Source organism: Coffea arabica, chromosome 7e, assembly GCF_036785885.1.
Source record: "Coffea arabica cultivar ET-39 chromosome 7e, Coffea Arabica ET-39 HiFi, whole genome shotgun sequence".
NCBI lineage: Eukaryota > Viridiplantae > Streptophyta > Magnoliopsida > Gentianales > Rubiaceae > Coffea > Coffea arabica.
This window is the reverse complement of record NC_092323.1, coordinates 24,734,978-24,754,127: the sequence shown is the minus strand read 5'-3', so window position 1 is coordinate 24,754,127 and position 19,150 is coordinate 24,734,978.

The following is a 19,150-nucleotide window of genomic DNA, read 5'->3' as shown; positions in this document are numbered from 1 at the left end:
ATTGGTTGTTTTGGCTGGAATTGCTTCCGCATTGGTTGTTGAGGCCTTCTGATGAAATTTATACCTATTTCTTAGCTTTCAGCTGGTTTTGGAATTTCTAGATTTGGACTTGGAGAGCCTGAGTTATGATGTTTCCGCTAGAATGCGTTTTGGTGAATCTGTTTTACGTTTTGATGTAGAATCTTGCATTTTTGACCTGTTTACACTCAAAACTGGGTTGAGTGACCTTCTGTGATGTTGTAGCCCTGTCTTTTAGCTTCGAAATGGTGGGTCTTGTACCCTCATCAAATAATCGTAGTGAAATTGGTGCCATTACCGCAAAATGAGGTCAAAAACTGTTTTTTCAGGGCTAAAACTAATTCCATTTCCGGATTTTTCTGGTTTCCTCTAATGCTTATATATGCTTATGGAACCCTATTGTGATCGTGTTGGCATCGGTTTATGACTTGTAATCGAGTCTTCTTGTGCTTATTGGAATATTCTAGGGCTTGACTTTTATTTCCGGTCATTTTCCTAGCTAACTTTTGTACTTGGATAACCTTGAGCCTATTGAACGGCTGTGGTGATGAATGTATATTGAGTATGACTTTGGGAGTTGATTGAGGAAAATAATGAAACCGTGATGGCTGGAAAAGTAAGAAATGTAGGGGAGGTGCTGTCCAATTTTTCTAGGCCGATTGGTTCCTTTAAGTTTGAATTGGCTTGTGATAGAAATGAAGGGCTTTTGGGTTGTTGAACCTAGGTCTTCATGTTACCTTTTTGTTCCCAAAAATCATGTTTTGTACCCTTGCATTAGTAATTATTTGGCGAGGCATACGACTAGTAGTCGAGCCTCACATGTGCATTTTGTTTACTCGATTCTGGATGTGAAACCTTCAATTGGTTTACTTTGATTATTTTAGGGTTTCTTGGCGATTAAAGCCAATCCGAAGTGAAAACTTTTGAGGTATCTGTACTTGAACCGGTGAGTGTTCCACTACCTGCTATCCGTTATGTGAAATATCTGAATATCTGAATACTTGATTTATGACTATTGAAGCCAAATACTGTTTTGATAAAATGGAGGCGAGGGTGTACTTTATCACACTCGTTCTCTGGTCTGTTCATATGCCAATTTTGAACGCGTATCTGAATCTGCTATCTGTATCTGTATCTGTATATGTTATCTGTATCTAGATCTGTATCTGTTCTGACGTCGTTTGGAAGCTTGTGTCCAACGACCTTTCCGTGACCTATGAGTTCAAATCCTGTGGCTAAGTTATTCGAGTCGAGCCGGCAAGGGCCTGGACGATTAGATAACGAACAACGGTAGTCTGTTTTGGGATCTTTGGGTATTGAGACCCTTGATTCCGGGTATACTCGAGTATTACCATTTCTGTTTCTATTGAGGTGAGCGGGCCCGGTAAAGGGGTGTTTGGTGGACGGAATTTGGTGTAAAGTGGGGTCTACGGACGTGTTGGTTCTATATACGTTGACGGAGAGTCAACCGGCTTGGATCAAGTACTGCGCTGGAAAGCTGGCTCCTGAGAGCCACCTGTATCCTTCTGATTTGAATCATTGGTTCCTTTACTTTACGTCTGGCATGTGTACCTGATTTGTTAAATGTGAAATGCCATGATTTTACTGCTATATGTTTGGTACCTCATTGAGCGCAAGCTCACCCCTTTCTGTTCCTTTTTGTTTTCCTTACAGGAAAATAAATACTTTTGGACTGGATTTGACAATTGGCTGCCAAATTGAGCTAGTTGAACATATCTTTTGTATCGCTCATGTATTGAAACCCTAAATGTACTTTTGGGACCGTTCCCTTTTTACTTGGCAAACCAGACATGTATCCACTGTTGAATACTTTTGTATGCCACTTTGGCTTGTAAATGCTAAGTTCAAGATGTGAATGTTTGCTTGATATTTGGTTGGGTTCTGACGGGTCGGTTACTATTCATAGCCGACTTCGGTTTCATTTTTTTTTTATTTTGACATTTTGATTTGTTTACCGCGTTGGTAAGTTCCGGAATGTATTAGCTCGCTCAATCCCGAACCGTTAGTCCTGGCGAGAGCTGGGCAGGCGGTCCGCCGAACCCTTTGGTTCGCCTTAGGGGGAGGTGGGGCTGTCACAGTTGGTATCAGAGCCAGGTTCGCGTGGTCTCTGCGCGGAGTGAGCCTGGACTAAGTGGTGAATAGGTATGAAGGATTAAGTGCTCGTTCGAGCCTAAGCTCTGAATTGTGAATGTTATAGGCCTTAACTTTTCTTGTGGTATCTGAGGATCATAGATCGGTACGTCTGGTGAGAATTTTGATTGTAGATGGTTTACTCTTGGGACTGGCCAGCCCGAGAGGTGAATTGTCTTATTTCGGATTCTTGTGCCTGAGTACTCCAGAGTTGAGGCGGTGTTATGTAGGTGAGAGTTGCATTTTGGGAACATGAATAGGCTTTGTTCGACTGGAATGAGTACAAGAGGTTAATGGATATTTCATTTGTATAATAGGTGATGTGAGAGACCGGACGGGGTTATTTTAGCAAGGTTTGGGACGATATATCCCTTTTCTTTTGATTCGCTCGTATATTGTTACTACATGCCGTCGGTTGTATAATTGTGTATATGAATAATTGCCTGATTTGATACGTATTTGTATGTTTGATCATTTGTTTCCTTGATATGTGGAGTGTTATGTGCATATATGTTTATTTGTGTAATTGGTGGCCTCAATTTTAGATGCTTTAGTCAATTTCCTATTGCTATGTTTATTTACTAAAGTATCTTTGGGGGGGAAGAAAAGAAAAGAGAGGAAAAACAAAAATATGTATATATATATAATATCTAGCACATGGAAAGAAAACGGAGTCACGGACGTGGTCGTGGCCGTGGAACTAAGCGAGGCCAAGAACCAAGAGAAGAAAAGGGAAACAATAGCTGGACAAGGACCGAGAATGCCACTTGTACTTAGGAATGTAATTGACCCATTGTATTGCCCGATAGGCTAGCATCTGAGTTCCAGCAACTCCGTACGATGACACATTGGGTTGATACGTATCAAGAAATCGCGGTTCTCCGAGACGAAATAGAGGTTCAAAGGAGGCTAACCGAGTACTAGGAAGGGCGATGGAAGCAAGAGTATTCGGAGAAACTTGAGCTCTTACACCAAAACATGGAGCTAAAGAGGAAATACGAAGAGATTTCCAAGGAGACAGTAGCAATGGCACAAAGCAATACTTTTATGGGGATTCCTGAGGAAGCTCAAAAGACAGGAATTGCAAGGCCACAACTGAAGATCTTCCATGCAAAGAAAAAGGGTAAAGTTGGAAGGCCATTTGCTAAGAGGGGCCGTGGAGCGAGTGGTGTGACAAATTGTAGTTATTGTAGAAAATCCAATCATATTGAAGTAGATTGTTGGATAAAGGGGGAGGAGATGTCTGTGTTATGGGAGCGCCGAGCATCTGATTGCTAATTGCCCGGGTTTAGTGCCCGAAAAGAAGGGAACCCAGCAGCCAACCAAGACCGACCCTGGACCGTCAAGTGGAGAAGGGACTGGAATGAAGAACCTCGTTTCTTCTGACTCTGAAGACGGAGAAGGTACAGGCCATTGGTTACTTTAAATTTTGAAGGAAAAATTTCGAGGGCGAAATTTCCTTAAGGGGGAGAGAGTGTGAGAACCCGTAATTTTTCCATTTTCTAGGTTTTATTATATTTCTAGGTTTTCTTATCTTCAATGGTTTGTTTTCTGCACTTTCTGTATCCGGAAAATTTTCTAGATAATTTTTATGAGTAAATATAGTTTTTAGATGATTTTTCTAATATCGAATAGATTTTGAGAAATTAAGAGCGTATACCGGACGTGGGACCCACAAGTGCGAAAAGTTCGGAAAAATTCGGCCAACTAGGTTAAGTTTTGGATACTGGAATTAAATTATCGGGTGTTATGAGATATTTAGAGGTTGCCGAGTGGATAGGTGTGAGAGAGACAAAAGTTAGGCAAACCATTAATGCAAGTGACATGTGTCACTTAGAGATTAAATTCTACTTTTGACTTACTATTCATGCTTTTACCATTTTACCAAAATAACTCAAAAATTTGACCCAAAAATCCCCACAAATATCAAGCTCATAGCCGGCCCTCATTAGAGAGAAAAGAAAAGAAAAGCTCTTCCAAAATTGGATCCAAACTTGCTCGATCTTCCACTCCTACCGTTTAATTTTGGTTTTGCTCCACAAAACTCCTCCACTTGGTGATTTTAAAGTGATTGGTGAAGTTGCTTGGAAAGTTAAGGTGACCAATAGCTCTCTCTCTCTTGTTTCTAAGGTAAGTTGTGAAGAACCACCCTCCTCCTTTAATTGATGCTTAAATCATGCTTAGTGGTTGTATGAGATGCAAATTTATGGGTTATTTCTTGATTTGTGGTTGAAATGATGAAGTTTTATTATTTTTGGGGATTTTTCTGTTTTAATATAAGCATGATTGTGTGGCTATCTATGATGATTGGAAATGGTCTATATTGACTCTAGGAGGTGGAAAAAGTGATTAATTGCAACCAATTTCTGTTTTGGAAGAAAATTGAAAAACCTAGTTTTCTTACGGGAGCATTCTGTACGAATTTTTAGGTCCCAGATAGAGGCCGAATTGGCCTTAGCTCAAAACATGAAAGTTGTAGGGAATGACATTATAGAGGTTTCTACCAAATTTCAGGTCAATCGGAGTGGTGTAGAATGAGATAAGTCGAAATTACTATTGCTATTCTGGTTTTACCCGAAATTGAGAACTGCGCCTGTAATTGGTTGTTTTGGCTGGAATTGCTTCCGCATTGGTTGTTGAGGCCTTCTGATGAAATTTATCCCTGTTTCTTAGATTTCAGCTGGTTTTGGAATCTCTAGATTTGGACTTGGAGAGCCTGAGTTATGATGTTTCCGCTAGAATGCGTTTTGGTGAATCTGTTTTACGTTTTGATGTAGTATCTTGCATTTTTGACCTGTTTACACTCAAAACTGGGTTGAGTGACCTTCTGTGATGTTGTAGCCCTGTCTTTTAGCTTCGAAATGGTGGGTCTTGTACCCTCATCAAATAATCGTAGTGAAATTGGTGCCATTACCGCAAAATGAGGTCAAAAACTATTTTTTCAGGGCTAAAGCTAATTCCATTTCCGGATTTTTCTGGTTTCCTCTAATGCTTATATATGCTTATGGAACCCTATTGTGATCGTGTTGGCATCGGTTTATGACTTGTAATCGAGTCTTCTTGTGCTTATTGGAATATTCTAGCGTTTGACTTTTATTTCCGGTCATTTTCCTAGCTAACTTTTGTACTTGGATAACCTTGAGCCTATTGAACGGCTGTGGTGATGAATGTATATTGAGTATGACTTTGGGAGTTGATTGAGGAAAATAATGAAACCGTGATGGCTGGAAAAGTAAGAAATGTAGGGGAGGTGCTGTCCAATTTTTCTAGGCCGATTGGTTCCTTTAAGTTTGAATTGGCTTGTGATAGAAATGAAGGGCTTTTGGGTTGTTGAACCTAGGTCTTCATGTTACCTTTTTGTTCCCAAAAATCATGTTTTGTACCCTTGCATTAGTAATTATTTGGCGAGGCATACGACTAGTAGTCGAGCCTCACATGTGCATTTTGTTTACTCGATTCTGGATGTGAAACCTTCAATTGGTTTACTTTGATTATTTTAGGGTTTCTTGGCGATTAAAGCCAATCCGAAGTGAAAACTTTTGAGGTATCTGTACTTGAACCGGTGAGTGTTCCACTACCTGCTATCCGTTATGTGAAATATCTGAATATCTGAATACTTGATTTATGACTATTGAAGCCAAATACTGTTTTGATAAAATGGAGGCGAGGGTGTACTTTATCACACTCGTTCTCTGGTCTGTTCATATGCCAATTTTGAACGCGTATCTGAATCTGCTATCTGTATCTGTATCTGTATATGTTATCTGTATCTAGATCTGTATCTGTTCTGACGTCGTTTGGAAGCTTGTGTCCAACGACCTTTCCGTGACCTATGAGTTCAAATCCTGTGGCTAAGTTATTCGAGTCGAGGCGGCAAGAGCCTGGACGATTAGATAACGAACCACGGTAGTCTGTTTTGGGATCTTTGGGTATTGAGACCCTTGATTCCGGGTATACTCGAGTATTACCATTTCTGTTTCTATTGAGGTGAGCGGGCCCGGTAAAGGGGTGTTTGGTGGACGGAATTTGGTGTAAAGTGGGGTCTACGGACGTGTTGGTTCTATATACGTTGACGGAGAGTCAACCGGCTTGGATCAAGTACTGCGCTGGAAAGCTGGCTCCTGAGAGCCACCTGTATCCTTCTGATTTGAATCATTGGTTCCTTTACTTTACGTCTGGCATGTGTACCTGATTTGTTAAATGTGAAATGCCATGATTTTACTGCTATATGTTTGGTACCTCATTGAGCGCAACCTCACCCCTTTCTGTTCCTTTTTGTTTTCCTTACAGGAAAATAAATACTTTTGGACTGGATTTGACAATTGGCTGCCAAATTGAGCTAGTCGAACATATCTTTTTTATCGCTCATGTATTGAACCCCTAAATGTACTTTTGGGACCGTTTCCCTTTTTACTTGGCAAACCAGACATATATCCACTGTTGAATACTTTTGTATGCCACTTTGGCTAGTAAATGCTAAGTTCAAGATGTGAATGTTTGCTTGATATTTGGTTGGGTTCTGACGGGTCGGTTACTATTCATAGCCGAATTCGGTTTCATTTTTTTTTTATTTTGACATTTTCATTTGTTTACCGCGTTGGTAAGTTCCGGAATGTATTAGCTCGCTCTATCCCTAACCATTAGTCCTGGCGAGAGCTGGGCAGGCGGTCCGCCGAACCCTTTGGTTCGCCTTAGGGGGAGGTGGGGCTGTCACAGTTGGTATCAGAGCCAGGTTCGCGTGGTCTCTGCGCGGAGTGAGCCTGGACTAAGTGGTGAATAGGTATGAAGGATTAAGTGCTCGTTCGAGCCTAAGCTCTGAATTGTGAATGTTATAGGCCTTAACTTTTCTTGTGGTATCTGAGGATCATAGATCGGTACGTCTGGTGGGAATTTTGATTGTAGATGGTTTACTCTTGGGACTGGCCAGCCCGAGAGGTGAATTGTCTTATTTCGGATTCTTGTGCCTGAGTACTCCAGAGTTGAGGCGGTGTTATGTAGGTGAGAGTTGCATTTTGGGAACATGAATAGGCTTTGTTCGACTGGAATGAGTACAAGAGTTTAATGGATATTTCATTTGTATAATAGGTGATGTGAGAGACCGGACGGGGTTATTTTAGCAAGGTTTGGGACGATATATCCCTTTTCTTTTGATTCGCTCGTATATTGTTACTACATGCCGTCGGTTGTATAATTGTGTATATGAATAATTGCCTGATTTGATACGTATTTGTATGTTTGATCATTTGTTTCCTTGATATGTGGAGTGTTATGTGCATATATGTTTATTTGTGTAATTGGTAGCCTCAATTTTAGATGCTTTAGTCAATTTCCTATTGCTATGTTTATTTACTAAAGTATCTTTGGGGGGGAAGAAAAGAAAAGAGAGGAAAAACAAAAATATGTATATATATATAATATCTAGCACATGGAAAGAAAACGGAGTCACGGACGTGGTCGTGGCCGTGGAACTAAGTGAGGCCAAGAACCAAGAGAAGAAAAGGGAAACAATAGCTGGACAAGGACCGAGAATGCCACTTGTACTTAGGAATGTAATTGACCCATTGTATTGCCCGATAGGCTAGCATCTGAGTTCCAGCAACTCCGTACGATGACACATTGGGTTGATACGTATCAAGAAATCGCGGTTCTCCGAGACGAAATAGAGGTTCAAAGGAGGCTAACCGAGTACTAGGAAGGGCGATGGAAGCAAGAGTATTCGGAGAAACTTGAGCTCTTACACCAAAACATGGAGTTAAAGAGGAAATACGAAGAGATTTCCAAGGAGACAGTAGCAATGGCACAAAGCAATACTTTTATGGGGATTACAGAGGAAGTTCAAAAGACAGGAATTGCAAGGCCACAACTGAAGATCTTCCATGCAAAGAAAAAGGGTAAAGTTTGAAGGCCATTTGCTAAGAGGGGCCGTGGAGCGAGTGGTGTGACAAATTGTAGTTATTGTAGAAAATCCAATCATATTGAAGTAGATTGTTGGATAAAGGGGGAGGAGATGTCTGTGTTATGGGAGCGCCGAGCATCTGATTGCTAATTGCCCGGGTTTAGTGCCCGAAAAGAAGGGAACCCAGCAGCCAACCAAGACCGACCCTGGACCGTCAAGTGGAGAAGGGACTGGAATGAAGAACCTCGTTTCTTCTGACTCTGAAGACGGAGAAGGTACAGGCCATTGGTTACTTTAAATTTTGAAGGAAAAATTTCGAGGGCGAAATTTCCTTAAGGGGGAGAGAGTGTGAGAACCCGTAATTTTTCCATTTTCTAGGTTTTATTATATTTCTAGGTTTTCTTATCTTCAATGGTTTGTTTTCTGCACTTTCTGTATCCGGAAAATTTTCTAGATAATTTTTATGAGTAAATATAGTTTTTAGATGATTTTTCTAATATCGAATAGATTTTGAGAAATTAAGAGCGTATACCGGACGTGGGACCCACAAGTGCGAAAAGTTCGGAAAAATTCGGCCAACTAGGTTAAGTTTTGGATACTGGAATTAAATTATCGGGTGTTATGAGATATTTAGAGGTTGCCGAGTGGATAGGTGTGAGAGAGACAAAAGTTAGGCAAACCATTAATGCAAGTGACATGTGTCACTTAGAGATTAAATTCTACTTTTGACTTACTATTCATGCTTTTACCATTTTACCAAAATAACTCAAAAATTTGACCCAAAAATCCCCACAAATATCAAGCTCATAGCCGGCCCTCATTAGAGAGAAAAGAAAAGAAAAGCTCTTCCAAAATTGGATCCAAACTTGCTCGATCTTCCACTCCTACCGTTTAATTTTGGTTTTGCTCCACAAAACTCCTCCACTTGGTGATTTTAAAGTGATTGGTGAAGTTGCTTGGAAAGTTAAGGTGACCAATAGCTCTCTCTCTCTTGTTTCTAAGGTAAGTTGTGAAGAACCACCCTCCTCCTTTAATTGATGCTTAAATCATGCTTAGTGGTTGTATGAGATGCAAATTTATGGGTTATTTCTTGATTTGTGGTTGAAATGATGAAGTTTTATTATTTTTGGGGATTTTTCTGTTTTAATATAAGCATGATTGTGTGGCTATCTATGATGATTGGAAATGGTCTATATTGACTCTAGGAGGTGGAAAAAGTGATTAATTGCAACCAATTTCTGTTTTGGAAGAAAATTGAAAAACCTAGTTTTCTTACGGGAGCATTCTGTACGAATTTTTAGGTCCCAGATAGAGGCCGAATTGGCCTTAGCTCAAAACATGAAAGTTGTAGGGAATGACATTATAGAGGTGTCTACCAAATTTCAGGTCAATCGGAGTTGTGTAGAATGAGATAAGTCGAAATTACTATTGCTATTCTGGTTTTACCCGAAATTGAGAACTGCGCCTGTAATTGGTTGTTTTGGCTGGAATTGCTTCCGCATTGGTTGTTGAGGCCTTCTGATGAAATTTATCCCTGTTTCTTAGATTTCAGCTGGTTTTGGAATCTCTAGATTTGGACTTGGAGTGCCTGAGTTATGATGTTTCCGCTAGAATACGTTTTGGTGAATCTGTTTTACGTTTTGATGTAGTATCTTGCATTTTTGACCTGTTTACACTCAAAACTGGGTTGAGTGACCTTCTGTGATGTTGTAGCCCTGTCTTTTAGCTTCGAAATGGTGGGTCTTGTACCCTCATCAAATAATCGTAGTGAAATTGGTGCCATTACCGCAAAATGAGGTCAAAATCTATTTTTTCAGGGCTAAAGCTAATTCCATTTCCGGATTTTTCTGGTTTCCTCTAATGCTTATATATGCTTATGGAACCCTATTGTGATCGTGTTGGCATCGGTTTATGACTTGTAATCGAGTCTTCTTGTGCTTATTGGAATATTCTAGCGTTTGACTTTTATTTCCGGTCATTTTCCTAGCTAACTTTTGTACTTGGATAACCTTGAGCCTATTGAACGGCTGTGGTGATGAATGTATATTGAGTATGACTTTGGGAGTTGATTGAGGAAAATAATGAAACCGTGATGGCTGGAAAAGTAAGAAATGTAGGGGAGGTGCTGTCCAATTTTTCTAGGCCGATTGGTTCCTTTAAGTTTGAATTGGCTTGTGATAGAAATGAAGGGCTTTTGGGTTGTTGAACCTAGGTCTTCATGTTACCTTTTTGTTCCCAAAAATCATGTTTTGTACCCTTGCATTAGTAATTATTTGGCGAGGCATACGACTAGTAGTCGAGCCTCACATGTGCATTTTGTTTACTCGATTCTGGATGTGAAACCTTCAATTGGTTTACTTTGATTATTTTAGGGTTTCTTGGCGATTAAAGCCAATCCGAAGTGAAAACTTTTGAGGTATCTGTACTTGAACCGGTGAGTGTTCCACTACCTGCTATCCGTTATGTGAAATATCTGAATATCTGAATACTTGATTTATGACTATTGAAGCCAAATACTGTTTTGATAAAATGGAGGCGAGGGTGTACTTTATCACACTCGTTCTCTGGTCTGTTCATATGCCAATTTTGAACGCGTATCTGAATCTGCTATCTGTATCTGTATCTGTATATGTTATCTGTATCTAGATCTGTATCTGTTCTGACGTCGTTTGGAAGCTTGTGTCCAACGACCTTTCCGTGACCTATGAGTTCAAATCCTGTGGCTAAGTTATTCGAGTCGAGGCGGCAAGAGCCTGGACGATTAGATAACGAACCACGGTAGTCTGTTTTGGGATCTTTGGGTATTGAGACCCTTGATTCCGGGTATACTCGAGTATTACCATTTCTGTTTCTATTGAGGTGAGCGGGCCCGGTAAAGGGGTGTTTGGTGGACGGAATTTGGTGTAAAGTGGGGTCTACGGACGTGTTGGTTCTATATACGTTGACGGAGAGTCAACCGGCTTGGATCAAGTACTGCGCTGGAAAGCTGGCTCCTTGTATCCTTCTGATTTGAATCATTGGTTCCTTTACTTTACGTCTGGCATGTGTACCTGATTTGTTAAATGTGAAATGCCATGATTTTACTGCTATATGTTTGGTACCTCATTGAGCGCAACCTCACCCCTTTCTGTTCCTTTTTGTTTTCCTTACAGGAAAATAAATACTTTTGGACTGGATTTGACAATTGGCTGCCAAATTGAGCTAGTCGAACATATCTTTTTTATCGCTCATGTATTGAACCCCTAAATGTACTTTTGGGACCGTTTCCCTTTTTACTTGGCAAACCAGACATATATCCACTGTTGAATACTTTTGTATGCCACTTTGGCTAGTAAATGCTAAGTTCAAGATGTGAATGTTTGCTTGATATTTGGTTGGGTTCTGACGGGTCGGTTACTATTCATAGCCGAATTCGGTTTCATTTTTTTTTTATTTTGACATTTTCATTTGTTTACCGCGTTGGTAAGTTCCGGAATGTATTAGCTCGCTCTATCCCTAACCATTAGTCCTGGCGAGAGCTGGGCAGGCGGTCCGCCGAACCCTTTGGTTCGCCTTAGGGGGAGGTGGGGCTGTCACAGTTGGTATCAGAGCCAGGTTCGCGTGGTCTCTGCGCGGAGTGAGCCTGGACTAAGTGGTGAATAGGTATGAAGGATTAAGTGCTCGTTCGAGCCTAAGCTCTGAATTGTGAATGTTATAGGCCTTAACTTTTCTTGTGGTATCTGAGGATCATAGATCGGTACGTCTGGTGAGAATTTTGATTGTAGATGGTTTACTCTTGGGACTGGCCAGCCCGAGAGGTGAATTGTCTTATTTCGGATTCTTGTGCCTGAGTACTCCAGAGTTGAGGCGGTGTTATGTAGGTGAGAGTTGCATTTTGGGAACATGAATAGGCTTTGTTCGACTGGAATGAGTACAAGAGTTTAATGGATATTTCATTTGTATAATAGGTGATGTGAGAGACCGGACGGGGTTATTTTAGCAAGGTTTGGGACGATATATCCCTTTTCTTTTGATTCGCTCGTATATTGTTACTACATGCCGTCGGTTGTATAATTGTGTATATGAATAATTGCCTGATTTGATACGTATTTGTATGTTTGATCATTTGTTTCCTTGATATGTGGAGTGTTATGTGCATATATGTTTATTTGTGTAATTGGTAGCCTCAATTTTAGATGCTTTAGTCAATTTCCTATTGCTATGTTTATTTACTAAAGTATCTTTGGGGGGGAAGAAAAGAAAAGAGAGGAAAAACAAAAATATGTATATATATATAATATCTAGCACATGGAAAGAAAACGGAGTCACGGACGTGGTCGTGGCCGTGGAACTAAGTGAGGCCAAGAACCAAGAGAAGAAAAGGGAAACAATAGCTGGACAAGGACCGAGAATGCCACTTGTACTTAGGAATGTAATTGACCCATTGTATTGCCCGATAGGCTAGCATCTGAGTTCCAGCAACTCCGTACGATGACACATTGGGTTGATACGTATCAAGAAATCGCGGTTCTCCGAGACGAAATAGAGGTTCAAAGGAGGCTAACCGAGTACTAGGAAGGGCGATGGAAGCAAGAGTATTCGGAGAAACTTGAGCTCTTACACCAAAACATGGAGTTAAAGAGGAAATACGAAGAGATTTCCAAGGAGACAGTAGCAATGGCACAAAGCAATACTTTTATGGGGATTACAGAGGAAGTTCAAAAGACAGGAATTGCAAGGCCACAACTGAAGATCTTCCATGCAAAGAAAAAGGGTAAAGTTTGAAGGCCATTTGCTAAGAGGGGCCGTGGAGCGAGTGGTGTGACAAATTGTAGTTATTGTAGAAAATCCAATCATATTGAAGTAGATTGTTGGATAAAGGGGGAGGAGATGTCTGTGTTATGGGAGCGCCGAGCATCTGATTGCTAATTGCCCGGGTTTAGTGCCCGAAAAGAAGGGAACCCAGCAGCCAACCAAGACCGACCCTGGACCGTCAAGTGGAGAAGGGACTGGAATGAAGAACCTCGTTTCTTCTGACTCTGAAGACGGAGAAGGTACAGGCCATTGGTTACTTTAAATTTTGAAGGAAAAATTTCGAGGGCGAAATTTCCTTAAGGGGGAGAGAGTGTGAGAACCCGTAATTTTTCCATTTTCTAGGTTTTATTATATTTCTAGGTTTTCTTATCTTCAATGGTTTGTTTTCTGCACTTTCTGTATCCGGAAAATTTTCTAGATAATTTTTATGAGTAAATATAGTTTTTAGATGATTTTTCTAATATCGAATAGATTTTGAGAAATTAAGAGCGTATACCGGACGTGGGACCCACAAGTGCGAAAAGTTCGGAAAAATTCGGCCAACTAGGTTAAGTTTTGGATACTGGAATTAAATTATCGGGTGTTATGAGATATTTAGAGGTTGCCGAGTGGATAGGTGTGAGAGAGACAAAAGTTAGGCAAACCATTAATGCAAGTGACATGTGTCACTTAGAGATTAAATTCTACTTTTGACTTACTATTCATGCTTTTACCATTTTACCAAAATAACTCAAAAATTTGACCCAAAAATCCCCACAAATATCAAGCTCATAGCCGGCCCTCATTAGAGAGAAAAGAAAAGAAAAGCTCTTCCAAAATTGGATCCAAACTTGCTCGATCTTCCACTCCTACCGTTTAATTTTGGTTTTGCTCCACAAAACTCCTCCACTTGGTGATTTTAAAGTGATTGGTGAAGTTGCTTGGAAAGTTAAGGTGACCAATAGCTCTCTCTCTCTTGTTTCTAAGGTAAGTTGTGAAGAACCACCCTCCTCCTTTAATTGATGCTTAAATCATGCTTAGTGGTTGTATGAGATGCAAATTTATGGGTTATTTCTTGATTTGTGGTTGAAATGATGAAGTTTTATTATTTTTGGGGATTTTTCTGTTTTAATATAAGCATGATTGTGTGGCTATCTATGATGATTGGAAATGGTCTATATTGACTCTAGGAGGTGGAAAAAGTGATTAATTGCAACCAATTTCTGTTTTGGAAGAAAATTGAAAAACCTAGTTTTCTTACGGGAGCATTCTGTACGAATTTTTAGGTCCCAGATAGAGGCCGAATTGGCCTTAGCTCAAAACATGAAAGTTGTAGGGAATGACATTATAGAGGTGTCTACCAAATTTCAGGTCAATCGGAGTTGTGTAGAATGAGATAAGTCGAAATTACTATTGCTATTCTGGTTTTACCCGAAATTGAGAACTGCGCCTGTAATTGGTTGTTTTGGCTGGAATTGCTTCCGCATTGGTTGTTGAGGCCTTCTGATGAAATTTATCCCTGTTTCTTAGATTTCAGCTGGTTTTGGAATCTCTAGATTTGGACTTGGAGTGCCTGAGTTATGATGTTTCCGCTAGAATACGTTTTGGTGAATCTGTTTTACGTTTTGATGTAGTATCTTGCATTTTTGACCTGTTTACACTCAAAACTGGGTTGAGTGACCTTCTGTGATGTTGTAGCCCTGTCTTTTAGCTTCGAAATGGTGGGTCTTGTACCCTCATCAAATAATCGTAGTGAAATTGGTGCCATTACCGCAAAATGAGGTCAAAATCTATTTTTTCAGGGCTAAAGCTAATTCCATTTCCGGATTTTTCTGGTTTCCTCTAATGCTTATATATGCTTATGGAACCCTATTGTGATCGTGTTGGCATCGGTTTATGACTTGTAATCGAGTCTTCTTGTGCTTATTGGAATATTCTAGCGTTTGACTTTTATTTCCGGTCATTTTCCTAGCTAACTTTTGTACTTGGATAACCTTGAGCCTATTGAACGGCTGTGGTGATGAATGTATATTGAGTATGACTTTGGGAGTTGATTGAGGAAAATAATGAAACCGTGATGGCTGGAAAAGTAAGAAATGTAGGGGAGGTGCTGTCCAATTTTTCTAGGCCGATTGGTTCCTTTAAGTTTGAATTGGCTTGTGATAGAAATGAAGGGCTTTTGGGTTGTTGAACCTAGGTCTTCATGTTACCTTTTTGTTCCCAAAAATCATGTTTTGTACCCTTGCATTAGTAATTATTTGGCGAGGCATACGACTAGTAGTCGAGCCTCACATGTGCATTTTGTTTACTCGATTCTGGATGTGAAACCTTCAATTGGTTTACTTTGATTATTTTAGGGTTTCTTGGCGATTAAAGCCAATCCGAAGTGAAAACTTTTGAGGTATCTGTACTTGAACCGGTGAGTGTTCCACTACCTGCTATCCGTTATGTGAAATATCTGAATATCTGAATACTTGATTTATGACTATTGAAGCCAAATACTGTTTTGATAAAATGGAGGCGAGGGTGTACTTTATCACACTCGTTCTCTGGTCTGTTCATATGCCAATTTTGAACGCGTATCTGAATCTGCTATCTGTATCTGTATCTGTATATGTTATCTGTATCTAGATCTGTATCTGTTCTGACGTCGTTTGGAAGCTTGTGTCCAACGACCTTTCCGTGACCTATGAGTTCAAATCCTGTGGCTAAGTTATTCGAGTCGAGGCGGCAAGAGCCTGGACGATTAGATAACGAACCACGGTAGTCTGTTTTGGGATCTTTGGGTATTGAGACCCTTGATTCCGGGTATACTCGAGTATTACCATTTCTGTTTCTATTGAGGTGAGCGGGCCCGGTAAAGGGGTGTTTGGTGGACGGAATTTGGTGTAAAGTGGGGTCTACGGACGTGTTGGTTCTATATACGTTGACGGAGAGTCAACCGGCTTGGATCAAGTACTGCGCTGGAAAGCTGGCTCCTTGTATCCTTCTGATTTGAATCATTGGTTCCTTTACTTTACGTCTGGCATGTGTACCTGATTTGTTAAATGTGAAATGCCATGATTTTACTGCTATATGTTTGGTACCTCATTGAGCGCAACCTCACCCCTTTCTGTTCCTTTTTGTTTTCCTTACAGGAAAATAAATACTTTTGGACTGGATTTGACAATTGGCTGCCAAATTGAGCTAGTCGAACATATCTTTTTTATCGCTCATGTATTGAACCCCTAAATGTACTTTTGGGACCGTTTCCCTTTTTACTTGGCAAACCAGACATATATCCACTGTTGAATACTTTTGTATGCCACTTTGGCTAGTAAATGCTAAGTTCAAGATGTGAATGTTTGCTTGATATTTGGTTGGGTTCTGACGGGTCGGTTACTATTCATAGCCGAATTCGGTTTCATTTTTTTTTTATTTTGACATTTTCATTTGTTTACCGCGTTGGTAAGTTCCGGAATGTATTAGCTCGCTCTATCCCTAACCATTAGTCCTGGCGAGAGCTGGGCAGGCGGTCCGCCGAACCCTTTGGTTCGCCTTAGGGGGAGGTGGGGCTGTCACAGTTGGTATCAGAGCCAGGTTCGCGTGGTCTCTGCGCGGAGTGAGCCTGGACTAAGTGGTGAATAGGTATGAAGGATTAAGTGCTCGTTCGAGCCTAAGCTCTGAATTGTGAATGTTATAGGCCTTAACTTTTCTTGTGGTATCTGAGGATCATAGATCGGTACGTCTGGTGAGAATTTTGATTGTAGATGGTTTACTCTTGGGACTGGCCAGCCCGAGAGGTGAATTGTCTTATTTCGGATTCTTGTGCCTGAGTACTCCAGAGTTGAGGCGGTGTTATGTAGGTGAGAGTTGCATTTTGGGAACATGAATAGGCTTTGTTCGACTGGAATGAGTACAAGAGTTTAATGGATATTTCATTTGTATAATAGGTGATGTGAGAGACCGGACGGGGTTATTTTAGCAAGGTTTGGGACGATATATCCCTTTTCTTTTGATTCGCTCGTATATTGTTACTACATGCCGTCGGTTGTATAATTGTGTATATGAATAATTGCCTGATTTGATACGTATTTGTATGTTTGATCATTTGTTTCCTTGATATGTGGAGTGTTATGTGCATATATGTTTATTTGTGTAATTGGTAGCCTCAATTTTAGATGCTTTAGTCAATTTCCTATTGCTATGTTTATTTACTAAAGTATCTTTGGGGGGGAAGAAAAGAAAAGAGAGGAAAAACAAAAATATGTATATATATATAATATCTAGCACATGGAAAGAAAACGGAGTCACGGACGTGGTCGTGGCCGTGGAACTAAGTGAGGCCAAGAACCAAGAGAAGAAAAGGGAAACAATAGCTGGACAAGGACCGAGAATGCCACTTGTACTTAGGAATGTAATTGACCCATTGTATTGCCCGATAGGCTAGCATCTGAGTTCCAGCAACTCCGTACGATGACACATTGGGTTGATACGTATCAAGAAATCGCGGTTCTCCGAGACGAAATAGAGGTTCAAAGGAGGCTAACCGAGTACTAGGAAGGGCGATGGAAGCAAGAGTATTCGGAGAAACTTGAGCTCTTACACCAAAACATGGAGTTAAAGAGGAAATACGAAGAGATTTCCAAGGAGACAGTAGCAATGGCACAAAGCAATACTTTTATGGGGATTACAGAGGAAGTTCAAAAGACAGGAATTGCAAGGCCACAACTGAAGATCTTCCATGCAAAGAAAAAGGGTAAAGTTTGAAGGCCATTTGCTAAGAGGGGCCGTGGAGCGAGTGGTGTGACAAATTGTAGTTATTGTAGAAAATCCAATCATATTGAAGTAGATTGTTGGATAAAGGGGGAGGAGATGTCTGTGTTATGGGAGCGCCGAGCATCTGATTGCTAATTGCCCGGGTTTAGTGCCCGAAAAGAAGGGAACCCAGCAGCCAACCAAGACCGACCCTGGATCGTCAAGTGGAGAAGGGACTGGAATGAAGAACCTCGTTTCTTCTGACTCTGAAGACGGAGAAGGTACAGGCCATTGGTTACTTTAAATTTTGAAGGAAAAATTTCGAGGGCGAAATTTCCTTAAGGGGGAGAGAGTGTGAGAACCCGTAATTTTTCCATTTTCTAGGTTTTATTATATTTCTAGGTTTTCTTATCTTCAATGGTTTGTTTTCTGCACTTTCTGTATCCGGAAAATTTTCTAGATAATTTTTATGAGTAAATATAGTTTTTAGATGATTTTTCTAATATCGAATAGATTTTGAGAAATTAAGAGCGTATACCGGACGTGGGACCCACAAGTGCGAAAAGTTCGGAAAAATTCGGCCAACTAGGTTAAGTTTTGGATACTGGAATTAAATTATCGGGTGTTATGAGATATTTAGAGGTTGCCGAGTGGATAGGTGTGAGAGAGACAAAAGTTAGGCAAACCATTAATGCAAGTGACATGTGTCACTTAGAGATTAAATTCTACTTTTGACTTACTATTCATGCTTTTACCATTTTACCAAAATAACTCAAAAATTTGACCCAAAAATCCCCACAAATATCAAGCTCATAGCCGGCCCTCATTAGAGAGAAAAGAAAAGAAAAGCTCTTCCAAAATTGGATCCAAACTTGCTCGATCTTCCACTCCTACCGTTTAATTTTGGTTTTGCTCCACAAAACTCCTCCACTTGGTGATTTTAAAGTGATTGGTGAAGTTGCTTGGAAAGTTAAGGTGACCAATAGCTCTCTCTCTCTTGTTTCTAAGGTAAGTTGTGAAGAACCACCCTCCTCCTTTAATTGATGCTTAAATCATGCTTAGTGGTTGTATGAGATGCAAATTTATGGGTTATTTCTTGATTTGTGGTTGAAATGATGAAGTTTTATTATTTTTGGGGATTTTTCTGTTTTAATATAAGCATGATTGTGTGGCTATCTATGATGATTGGAAATGGTCTATATTGACTCTAGGAGGTGGAAAAAGTGATTAATTGCAACCAATTTCTGTTTTGGAAGAAAATTGAAAAACCTAGTTTTCTTACGGGAGCATTCTGTACGAATTTTTAGGTCCCAGATAGAGGCCGAATTGGCCTTAGCTCAAAACATGAAAGTTGTAGGGAATGACATTATAGAGGTGTCTACCAAATTTCAGGTCAATCGGAGTTGTGTAGAATGAGATAAGTCGAAATTACTATTGCTATTCTGGTTTTACCCGAAATTGAGAACTGCGCCTGTAATTGGTTGTTTTGGCTGGAATTGCTTCCGCATTGGTTGTTGAGGCCTTCTGATGAAATTTATCCCTGTTTCTTAGATTTCAGCTGGTTTTGGAATCTCT